This window comes from Lontra canadensis, unplaced genomic scaffold (genome assembly GCF_010015895.1).
Source record: "Lontra canadensis isolate GAN:19392208 unplaced genomic scaffold, GSC_riverotter_1.0 scaffold16, whole genome shotgun sequence".
NCBI classification, from domain to species: Eukaryota; Metazoa; Chordata; class Mammalia; order Carnivora; family Mustelidae; genus Lontra; species Lontra canadensis.
In genome coordinates, this window is record NW_022631010.1 from 8,209,539 (window position 1) to 8,221,783 (window position 12,245).

A 12,245-nucleotide genomic window follows, 5' to 3' on the forward strand; every position below is an offset into this window, starting at 1 on the left:
TTTATTTATTTACTTGACAGACAGAGAGATCACAAGTAGGCAGAGAGGCAGGCAGAGAGAGAGGAAGAAGCAGGCTCCTCGCTGAGCCAAGAGCCCGATGCGGGGCTCGATCCCAGGACCCTGGGATCATGACCTGAGCCGAAGGCAGAGGCTTAACCCACTGAGCCACCCAGGTGCCCTATACTTTTTAAAATTGTGATACAACTTGCACACCTTAGTATTCACGCTTAAAGTATATAGTTCAGCGGTTCTTAGTATATTGGCAAAGCTGGACTGCCATTACCACTACTGGGATCATTACCTGAGCCAAAGGCAGAGGCTTTAACCCACTGAGCCACCCAGGCGCCCCTATAAATAAAATCTTAAAAAAAAAAACCCACACAATAAAATAGACATTTCTGAAAAATGTTACTAAAGAAAGAAAAGGATAATAAAAAGATAACATTTGTAATAAGAACAACAGAGCATAGACATTTCAACAGACAAAAATATTAGGTGTAATTTTGTAGCTACAAATTTGAAAATTTAGACAAATCTATGAATTTTGTGAATGAAATAAAAATTTCCAATAAACATACAAAAAGATGGAAAATTTCATAGAAAGCAGGTTTGGTTTCTTCATATGCAATAACTTCCTAACGAACTGGAATGGTCCATGAATGGCATGACCTAGGTCTCTAGGAAGGGAATATCAAAGGCTTAGATGCAGGTTGACCAGTTGTCAGGAGCAATGAAGGCACTCTTAAGAGGGACTGAAACAGAGAATTCTCTTTCTTTGATTTCCATGGTCCACCTCCCTTAGCTGTTTGTTGTTTTTTCCAGTGGCCCTTGTTATGGGCAGCAAAGCTTCTCTGACAATGTCTTAGAGACAAGTAGGCAGCAGAGAGGCAGTGGCTATGGCCAGGAGGTCAGAGCAGAGTCCCCTTACTACCACCAGCTTCCCAGATTCCTATGTGGGGATGCTTCTGGAATAACTGGTTAAAGTCAGGGCTTGTGTAAAGACTGGGCTCAGAGCAGGGCTCTGGCATAAAGGGCAGGAAGTGACCAGCCCACAGACCAGACCACAGAGGTTGTGACTCACTGGTTGGGTGGGATGCAGGTCACGCCCTGACAGGCCGGCTACCACAACTATAGGTCAGATTGGAGTTGCACTGGAGGTGGGCAGAGCCAACCTGAGGGATGGGCTGCATTGAAAACCCCCATCCGTGTGAAGACCAGAGAAGTGGTCTTCACAGAAGACCACAGAAGTTGATCTGAGCAAGGGGCAGAGGGACTGCTATGCCATGGAAGGAACCTACAAAATTTCCTGGCTTTGGCCTCTGCCCTCAGCCCTAGTTCTGTTCTGCCCACACACCCACACTGACCCAGACTGGGAAACCTCACAGCCTTGCCCAGTCATGGTCAAGCCAACCATGGCCAGCACACCCAGTTGGTGACGCATCGTTGCCACACTGGCAGGCCTCCTGGACTGGGCTGGGATTGGCCAGCCAAGTCCTGGGTCCTGGCCTTGGGCCATTTCACCAGCCTGTCAGGGTGGAGTCAGTTTTCCCTGAAGGACACTGCCTTCCCTGAAGGAGGATGTGAAATGTTTCTCTGTCCTCCTAGAGCTCTAAAGGCCATCCTGGAGGGGGACAAGACTGGGGAGCGGAGACAAGGATATTTCTTTAAAAACAAAAAAATGTCAAAACCCCAAACATGCCCAAAGAACCTTACTCACACCTGTGATTCACAGAGTTTACACCTGGAACATTTCTGGACTCAGACAGAACATCACCGACCTGGGGCAGCTCATAGACACGAGTGTGCTCATCCCCGCACTGACTTCTTTGTTTGCAATTTCCGTGCCCCCTGCAGGGTCCCCAGCTCCCAACCAGTACAGATCTGAGCCCCCACTTACAGCTGCTAGGTGTCCCCATTGACCTCAGAAGAAGCTAATATTCCTGCTAGTCTTAGTTTGATTCTAACAGAAGCAGATTTTGGGTGTAAGTAGTTTGGGAGTGATTCCAGGAAGCAGTGGGGAAGTGATACAGGGAAGGAAGGAAATCCAAGGAAGAGAAGCTGAAGAAGTTGTCTTAATACCCAGAACTCTCCCTGGGGTGGAAGCCCAGGCTCCCTGCTCTGCCATCTTGTCCCAGGCGAGCCAAGAGCCGGGGCAGGTGGCAGGTGGCACTCTTCCACCACAGTGGTTCCAGTCATCCAGGTGTAAGGGAAAAGCAGGATTTAATTATTGAGTGGGAGAAGACTCAACAAATATTTGTAGGAGAGGATTTTTACCCACCCTGGGCAAATCACCTGGCGGGTTTTATTAGTTTGTTGTGATTGGTGGTGGGGTCTGCTCTGGATCGGGTGTGTGGCAGAGGAAAAGAAACAGGTTTCTTGGAAGATGCTGGGGGTTTTGTTTGTTTGTGTGTTTGTTTTTCCTTGTTTGCTGGGAGCTGGCATTGCCCCATTTCCGGGTGAATGGCAACGGAGTGGTTGTCAGGAAATACTCAAAAGTCAGAGGGTCATATCCGTAGATGCCCCAGAAATGACAGGAAAACTTGGAAGTGGGAATGTATTTGACTCCAGTCATTAGTGAATGTCTTGGCTCCAGAAATATGCGTCACTGGACTCCGTGTGGCTTACCACAGGGCTGCGGCAAGTCAAGAATACACAGACGGGGCGCCTGGATGGCTCGGTGGGTTAAGCATCAATCTCTTGATTTCGGCTCAGGTCATGATGGTGAGACAGCCCCACATTGGGCTTCACGCTGGGTGTGGGGACTGCTTAAGATTCTCTCTCTCTCCCTCTCCTTCTGCCACTCCCCACCACTCTCTCTCTCAAACTGTCACAAAAACTCTCAAATAAACAGTCACAAATAAACTGACAGAAACAGGTGTGAGTATGGGGAAATGTGGAGCTGGAGAAAGATGGGGACATAAATAGACATACAAGGATATCTAGGTTTTTAATTACAGTGATATATATATAACAAGATGAATCTAGACAACGATATTTGCATTTAGAGAAAGAGATACCCAGAAAAATACGAAGAGGTGTTACATATATATATATAATATGTATATTATATATATGTGTGTATATATGTAAATACATATATATAATATATACACATATATAATATATACATATTATATATATATAATCTGTGTGTGGTGAGATTGTTCATGGATATTTTCCCTTCCTGCTTATCTAATATATTCTGCTTTTCCAAAATGAACTTGGGTCATTTGACCAAAAATAAGGGTTGCTTTGTTTTGTTTTGAAGACTAAAGATAGAGAAAAAGTATACAACAGCTTGTAGGAAGCTGTCAGACTAGTGGACACCTTCACTTATCTCCCATCTAGGGTTGAGGCAATAGAGGGCTTACAGCATCAGGGAGGAGAGGGAACTGGCTACCCTAGAAAAAAGTTCAAAGCTATGCCCGTGGTCCAAATGGCCAATAACATCCCTCACCCCGTTTCTTTCTCTCAAAGTGTTGGGCTTTGATGACTATGCATTCGCAAACCAGCTGTTTCAGGAGGACAACCATGAGTCTCTGTGGGTATTCCTGATCCCAGAGGCCCTTTATACACATTTTGCTTCCACAGCCTGTGGCGCACCCTTCAAATAAATTCCACAAATAGGTCCATAATTACATGGACCCACGTAAACGACTTTTCATCCTTTGAGGGAGGATTTGAAAGATGAAGCATCAAACGTGATTGCTAACCCTGTGTGGGGACTAAGATGGTTTAGAAGAGGCATTGTATTTGTTGTTTGGTGCTGTGTAAAATTTATCATGAACTTGGGGCACTGGGTGGCTCAGTCGGTTAAGCGTCTGCCTTCGGCTCAGGTCATGATCGCAGGGTCCTGGGATTGAGCCTCACGTTGGGCTCCCTGCTCAGCAGAGAGCTTATTTCTCCCTTTCCCTCTACCTGCCACTCTGCCTACTTGTGATCTCTCTCTCTCTCTCTCTCTGTCAGATAAATAAATTAAATCTTTAAAAGGAAATTATAAACTTAGGAGCTTACACCTACACATGTTGAGGGGTGCCTGGCTGGCTCAGTTGGTAGAGCATGTAACTCTTGATCTCAGAGTTGTGGGTTTGAGCCGCACATTGGGGGTAGCATTTCCCTAAAAAAATAAAAATAAAAATAAAAAACCAAAAACCTACACCTATTTATTATCTTACACTTCTGCAGATCATTCATCCAAGCAGGCTTGACTGCGTCTTCTGCTCAAGTGTTGTAAGGCGGAAATCAAACTATGGTAGGGACACATTCCTCTCTGGAGGCTCTACTGGGCCAGAATCCACTTCCAGGCTCTTTTAGGTGTTGGCAAAATTCAGTTCCTTCGTGTAGCAGGACTGAGGGTCCCGTTCTTCCCTGGTTATTGACTGGGGGCCTCTCTCCTGGTTCCTTAATGGGGCCCACATCCCTTCTCGTGTGGTTCTCACAAACTTCTAACAGGGAATGACATATCAAGCCATTCTCATGCTATGAATTGCTTTTTCTTCTGCCTTCTTCTGTTGCTTTGTGAAAGGTTTATTGTGATTAGATCAGACCTATCTGGAGAACCTCCGTGTGTTAACGTCTATGGACTGGGAACTTCCATTACAGTTGCAGAATTCCTTGACAAAGTTGCCTAGGTTAGTGTTTGACTAACTAGGGGATGAGAATGTGGTGTGGAAAGAATCCCATCTTTAGCATTCTGCCTACTGTAGGCATAAAGTAGGCAGTTCAAGATGGACCAAATGCCCCACTTGAAAACATAACTTGAAGTGTTATTTTCAGCATAAGGAGAAATTACCAAAATAATGTTAAGCAATATTAAAATCTAAAGCAATATATATTATAATTTAAGTATTAATAGAAATTATAATTATTATATATCATTTAAATATTAATTATACTTTTAAGTAATGTATTTGTCTGCTGCTAGTTCAGCAGATAAATTTATTTATTTATTTAATTTTATATATTATAAATAATATTATAAATAAATATATAAATAAATAAATATATAAATAATATTATAAATAAATAAATAATATTTAAAACTTATTTATTTAAAAGATTTATTTTTTTATTAGAGAGCTGGAGAGACAACACAAATAGGCAGAGGGAGAGGGAAAAGCAGGCTCCCTGCTCAGCAGGGAGCCCGATTCGGGGTCTGATCCCAGGACCCTGGGATCATGACCTGAGCCGAAGGCAGCCGCTTAACTGACTGAGCCACCCAGACACCCCAAATTTATTTAAAAAAAGAAAGCTTGGGGTGGCTAGGTGGCTTTGTTGGTTAAGCTCCTGACTCTTGGATTTGGTTCACGTTGTGATCTTAGGGTCTGGGGATCCAGCCCTGTGTTGGGCTTTGCACTCAGCATGGATTCTGCTTGGGATTCTCTCCCTCTCCTTCTCCTCTCCCCACCACCCCATCCACTGCACCTGCGCCTATGCTCTCTCTCTCAAATAAATACTAAAAAAAAAAAAGAGAGAGAGAGCTTAAGAAAGAGTTGTATATGGATGAACAAAATGAGCGGTGTGTGTACATGTGTGTGCGTATGGGTGTGCAATGTGTATTATGCAGACTTAGAAAGGAAGGAAGTTCTGACAACTGCGACAACAGGATAAACTTGGAGGACGTTATGCTAAGTGCAATTAGCCAGCCACAGAAAGACTGATATTGTCTGAGTCTTCTCATATGAGGTACATGGAGAAGCTGAATGACCAGAGCCCGAAGGCAGAGAGGTGGGTGCCGGGGCTGGGGGGAGGGGCACAGGGAGCTAGTGCTCAGTGGGTGTGGTTTCGGTTGAACAACGTGAGAAGAGCTCTGGAGATGGATGGTGAGGATGGAGTCCAACCAGAATGTCCTTAATACCGTTGAACTTCATACTGAAAAATGCGTAAGACGGCAAGTTTTATGTTATAGGTACCTTCCCACAATTAAAAACGAAGAAAAAAAATGTTATATAAAAGAAATAGTGGTGAGCAAGGAAACTAATAAAATTTTAAACCAAGTCTAAGTGATTCTTGTTTATATTATTACACAACAGTACTGATGTCATGTTATTAAAAGAATCAGAATTTATTATTAGTATTTTTATTTTTAGAAATTAGAATTTAAAAATAACTCATTACAGGGGCGCCTGGCTGGCTCAGTTGCTGGAGCACGCGACTCTTGATTTTGGGGGTGATGAGTTCGAGCCCCACATGGGGCACAGAGATAACTTGAATAAATAAACTTTTAAAAAAAGATTTTATTTATTTATTTATTTATTTAAGACAGAGACAGCACAAGCTGGGGGAGAGGGAGAGGGAGAGGGATAAGCAGACTCCCCACTGAGCAGGGAGCTCAACGTAGGGCTCAATCCCAGGACCTCAGGATCATGACCTAAGCCCAAGTCAGATGCTTAACTGACTGAGCCACCCAGGTGCCCCATAAGCCTAGTCCCTGAAAACACCCTTCCTTCCCAGAAGTATCAGGGAGTGTGAATGCCATTGGTGTCCTCTGTGGGCGTGTCAGAGGTACATGCACGCATTTACAGTTCTGAGAAGTCCTGCGATTCAAAACAAACACAACCAAAGAACTTCCTAACATACCTTGAATTTAGCACAGCATGTCCCAAATGCATCTGATTGTGGAACCTCAATTTCCTGCCACCCCTCTCAGTAACCCTTGGGAAAAAAGGTTTTGTAGAATATGACTGAGAGGCACTACTTTATTGGGGGGGGGGATATTTTATTTATTTATTTGAGAAAGAGTGAGACAGAGAGAGAGCCTGAGCAGGGTGAGGGGGTAGAGGGAGAAGAAGGCCCTCCACTGAGCAGGGAGCCCATACGGGACTCGATCCCAGGACCCTGGGATCATGACCAGAGCCGAAGGCAGATTCCTAACCAACTGAGCCACCCAGACACGTTACTTTAATTTGTTGCTTTTTCACGCTGGCCTGCCCACCATTTTTTTGAAATCTCAGTTCCTTTTTTCCAAATGCCCATAAATATAGTATTTGAAGGGAGTCTTGGAAGACCTGTTATCTCCCAAAGTTTCTTTTCCCTTTCTTGCAGTATAATAATTTTTTAGCTGGGCACATGGCTGTCAAAAATAAAATGGACTCTGCCCAGCCTCACTCGTGGCTGGATGTGGCCACATGATTAGGTACTGGTCCATGGAAGATGAGAGAAAATTTTATAGGAAAAAGGAATATGCTCTCCCCTCTTCTTTCCCCTTACCTCCACCATAGTGATTGCAATGCAGGGGGGTAGGGAGCCATACTGAATAGTGCAGTTAAAAGCAACACAGAGCAGGAAGGGCAGAGCAAGAAGACCGAAGGAGCCAAAGCTTCTGGCAACATCACTGAGCTGAGATGCTATACCGCCTTGTACCTTTATGTCAGAGAAAACATCATTTCTACCTTGTGTGAGGTGGTATTATTTTTGATCACTGTCACATGCAACCAAACTTATTATTTTTTTTTAGGTGGAGGGTGGCGGTGGGGGGAGCGGGCAGAGCAAGAGAGAGAATCCCAAGCAGACTCCCCGATGCGGTGAAGCCCAATGCGGAGCTCAATCCCAGGACCCTGAGATCAAGAGCTGAGCCAAAATCAAAAGTCAGACAGTTAACCAACTGGGCCACCCAGGTGCCCCCCCCAAACCTATATTCTTACAAATGCAATCACCATGGGTGCCTGAGTGGCTCAGTGGGTTAAAGCCTCTGCCTTCAGCTCAGGTAGTGATCCCAGGGTCCTGGGATCGAGCTCTGCATTGGGCTCTCTGCTCAGCAGGGAGCCTCCTTCCCCCTCTGTCTCTGCCTGCCTCTCTGCCTACTTGTGATCTCTGACTGTCAAAAAAAAAAAAAAACTTAAAAAAAACTAAAACAAATGCAATCACCATTTATTGTTTTGTTTGACTGGAACAGTAGCTCTGTCACTTAGGAAATGCTTCCTCACCTTTTTTTTTTTTTTTAAGACTTTATGTATTTGGGGGGTGCCTGGGTGGCTCAGTGGGTTAAAGCCTCTGCCTTCGGCTCAGGTCATGATCCCAGGGTCCTGGGATCGAGCCCCACATCAGGCTCTCTGCTCAGCAGGGAGCCTGCTTCTTCCTCTCTCTCCCTGCCTCTCTGCCTACTTGTGATCTCTGTCTGTCAAATAAATAAATAAAAATCTTAAAAAAAAAAAAAAAAGACTTGGGACGCCTGGGTGGCTCGGTTGGTTAAGCGGCTGCCTTCGGCTCAGGTCATGATCCTAGCGTCCTGGAATCGAGTCACACATCGGGCTCCTTGCTTGGCGGGGAGCCTGCTTCTCCCTCTGCCTCTGCCTGCCACTCTGTCTGCCTGTGCTTGCACTCTCTCTCTCTCTGACAAATAAATAAATAAAATCTTTAAAAAAAATAAAAAATTAAAAAAAAAAGACTTTACGTATTTGTTAGAGAGAGAGAGAGCAGGGGGGAGGGACAGAGGGAGACAGAGAAAGAGAATCTCAAGCAGACTCCATGCCGAGTGTGGATCCTGACGCGGGGCTCGATCCCACAACCCAAGACCATGACCTGAGCTGAATTCAAGAGTCAGCAGCTCCACCGACTTAGCCCCTCAGGTGCCCCAGTTTCTCACTTTCTCACTGTGTAGTTGTTGGGGAGTTTGTAGGACCCCATTTTCCCGTCCATGGTGATGATTACAGGGATGGACACATGACCCATGTCCGCCAAGCAGAACTCTCTCTGGGATTTTTCTCTTCGGAGCTGACAGGGAAGAGCTTTTTCCTTTGCAGGTCATGAGGCTGTAAGAACTTGAGCTTGGAGCTTCTCAAAGATTGCGCTCCAGCTTCCAGAGGGGACTTAGGTCAGATTCCCCAGAAAGAGACTGAAATGAGGCTTCCCGTGTGCACTAGAGGATATTGAGGATATTGAAGGGTTTGTAGGGGTGACAGGAAGGGAGTGGGAAAAGTAGGAGGTGGGCAGAAGGAGGAAGCTGAGGTAGGGCGGCAATCCAGGTGAAGTACGAGCCTCATCTGGTCCTCGGGAAGCGCCGGGAGTGTTGATTCTACGCTAAGGTTGTCATGCCTCCTGGCGAGAGAACTGGGCTTGCCCTCTCCCGTACTCTCACTCAGTGATTAAGGGCTGCTCTGGGAAAGGCAAGATCCCATGCCTACGGAACAACTCCAGAAGTCCAGGACAGGCTTCCCACAAAAGTCACAGGCATGGGGGAGAATGGGAAGCGCCCATGGGCTGAACACAGGGGAGAGGGCTGCCCCAGGATCTCGACCCCGTGCTGGTAGTAACGGCTATGCAGAGGCTGAGCCCAGACGGAGCCTGCCTGGAGGTCCTCCGTGTTTCCTTCCCGGGGCCTGGACCTCAGTGGCTTGGCCCATAGGCTCCAGGGTTTTAGTGAGTCGCTACTGAGGGACAGAGATGGAGCGTAATCCAAGCAGAAGGTCTGGGGTCTCAGGGCCCCAGAGCCCTGGGGTCTGGGTGCAGAGCAGCTCGCAAACTCTGGGCAAGCAGGCTGTCAGCTCGGAGCTGGGGAAGCCGAGGCCCGTCTGAGGCTTGGGTAGTGGGAGCTGATACCCTGCCATGGGAGACTGGAGAAGGGTATCCTCACTTTTGGATTGGCCCAATCAACACCACACTTTGTATACAACACCACTCACTTCTATAGCTGCATTCTCCCAGTCCCGTACTGGGGTGTGCCTTGGCCCCCCCTGCAGCTTACTGCTCCGTGTGGCACTCTCCGAGGCGACTCCCCTCTAGGTGCTACGATTGCCAAAGCCCTGCTCTCAGTCCCCCTGGGGCTGCCCATCTGGCATCAGCTTCCATAGCAGATCCTGGTCACAGCCGCTCTGCAGTGGGCTCTCAGGAAGGCCCACCTCTGATTGGCTCTGTGCATCCAGATCGCACCAACTTTGCTGTGAGGGGCCTCCACCAGCAAGCTGCAGAAGGCCACCTTGGACATCAGATCCTCCTTGAGTGCTTGGAGGATGGGACAAGATCTGAGAGTTTTAAGATCCTCCTTTGCCGGGGCGCCTGGGTGGCTCAGTAGGTTAAGCCTCTGCCTTCAGCTGAGGTCATGATCTCAGGGTCCTGGGATCGAGCCCTGCATCGGGCTCTCTGCTCAGCAGGGAGCCTGCTTCCCCTTCTCTCTCTGCCTGCTGCTCTGCCTACTTGTGATCTCTCTCTCTGTGTCAAATAAATAAATAAAATTAAAAAAAAAAAAAAGATCCTCCTTTGCCAAGGCCAAGTAGCTAAAGACTGGGGTGAAAGTATGATGACAGCCCAGTTCCTTTTCCTGGGGGTGTAATTTTATTTTTTTAAGATTTTTTTATTCATTTGAGACAGAGTGAGAGAGAGTGTTAGCAGGGGAGAGAGGCAGAGGGAGAGGGAGAGGCAGGCTCCTGGCTGAGCAGGGAACCCAACTTGGGATTCGATTCCAGGTCCCTGGGGTCATGACCTGAGCCGAAGGCAGATGCATAACTGACTAAGCCACCCAGGCACCCCTGGGGGTGTGATTTGATACTCAGTTCTGGAGGGATCAGGCTGAGGCTGAATCATCACCCCAATGGCTTCCTTGCTGGGCCTCCTCCCCTTCCCCATCTTGCTCCTTCTACCCCAGTCCCTTACAGGTTTCTCCTGGGAGCACCCTCTTCATAAATCACTTACACCTGAACCCTTGATTTGGGGACAACCTGATGCACACCCCAGAGGTTCATCAGGATGTTACTTTGTTATGGGACTCTCTGAGTACTGATCGACTAATCTAATTATATAAAATGCATATCAGTGATAACATCACAATGTTGCCCCAGCATCTGTTCCCCCTTTATCACCTGCACCCAAATTTCCTTGGTTAAACTGTCGCTCTCCCATTCTCAGGCATGCAGCTTTGGGGGATCAACCCCCTACCTGAGCTCCCACATGGACCCCAACTGGCTTAAGATAATCAACAGACTCCGTTGCTCTGGTTATAGAGATCAGTTCCACTGCGGGCAGGAAACCTGAGCTGATCCCGTGGGGACCCGGGGAGGCATCTGCCTGGGTTGCCAGGAAGGTCCAGAAAGAGACGGTGGGCTGGTGGCGCTGTCCTCTGTCTGGGAGAGGACACAGCCCCCAGGGACAGAGCTGAGAGGCAAAGAGAGAAGCGAGGGCAGGTCACATCATTTAAGCTCTGGATAGAAGAATGTTTCATTACTGGAGTCTCCAAATTCCCTTTTACTATTTAGCCAATTTGAGTCAAACTGTTTTTCTTTTATTTGCACCCTTAAGAATCCTTAGTTGTACTTTAATGATTCATTGACTTTTTCTGGAAGTAGCCCTATTTTGAGACTATTTTAAGAAGTTCCTTATACATTCTGAATGCTCCATTTTTAAGGGTGAAGTACTTTTCTTTAAGGGTGAAGAAACTTTTCCCCTGCAGGAAGGGGGGAATTGGTATTTAATGGAGTTTCAGTTTTACAAGATGAAAAGATCCTAATGGTGGGTCACAAAATATGAATTTATTTCACAGTATCAAACCAGACATTTAAAAATAATTAAGATGGTAAATTTAATGTTAGTTATTTTTTTTTACCACAATAAAAAAAAAGCAAGCAGAATGTGAGCTTATATATTTACCTAAGTGCTGCAAGCTGGGCAGTTCAAATAAGTGTGTCTTACGGCATGTAAGTTATATCCTGGTAAAATGGATTTTTATTTTTTTAATTTTTTATTATTTCTAAAGATTTATTTATTTATTTGAGAGAGAGTGCATGCACGTGCACAAGCAGGGGGAGTGGCAGAGGGAGAGAATCTTCAAGCAGACTCCCCACCTGAGCAGGGAGCCCAGCATGGGGCTCCATCCCACAACCTGGGAGATCATGACCTGAGCCAAAATAAAAAGTCGGTCGCCCCACCAACTGAGCCACCCAGGCGCCCCATAGTAAAACTGATTAAAAAAAAAAAAGTATTTCCCTATGGGGCCCAGCCTCAGGATGTCCCATAAGTGTACATTTCATAATGATGATCAGGATTTCCAGCAACAGGTCAAGCGCCCAACTCCATCACTGGACAGGCAACACCGTGGTTTGTCATCACACCCCCAGAAGATAACATGATGCAGTGATTTAAGGGACAACCATTAAATACTGTTGAATGAATGGACCCACCACTGTGTGGATGCCTGTTCCATATTCTCTTATTGATATTCTTTGATTCATATACTCAATCAACAAATATTTACTGAGTGGTCACTGTATGACATGTACTGTCCTAGGTGTTGAGGATTCAGTAGTGACCAAAACAGA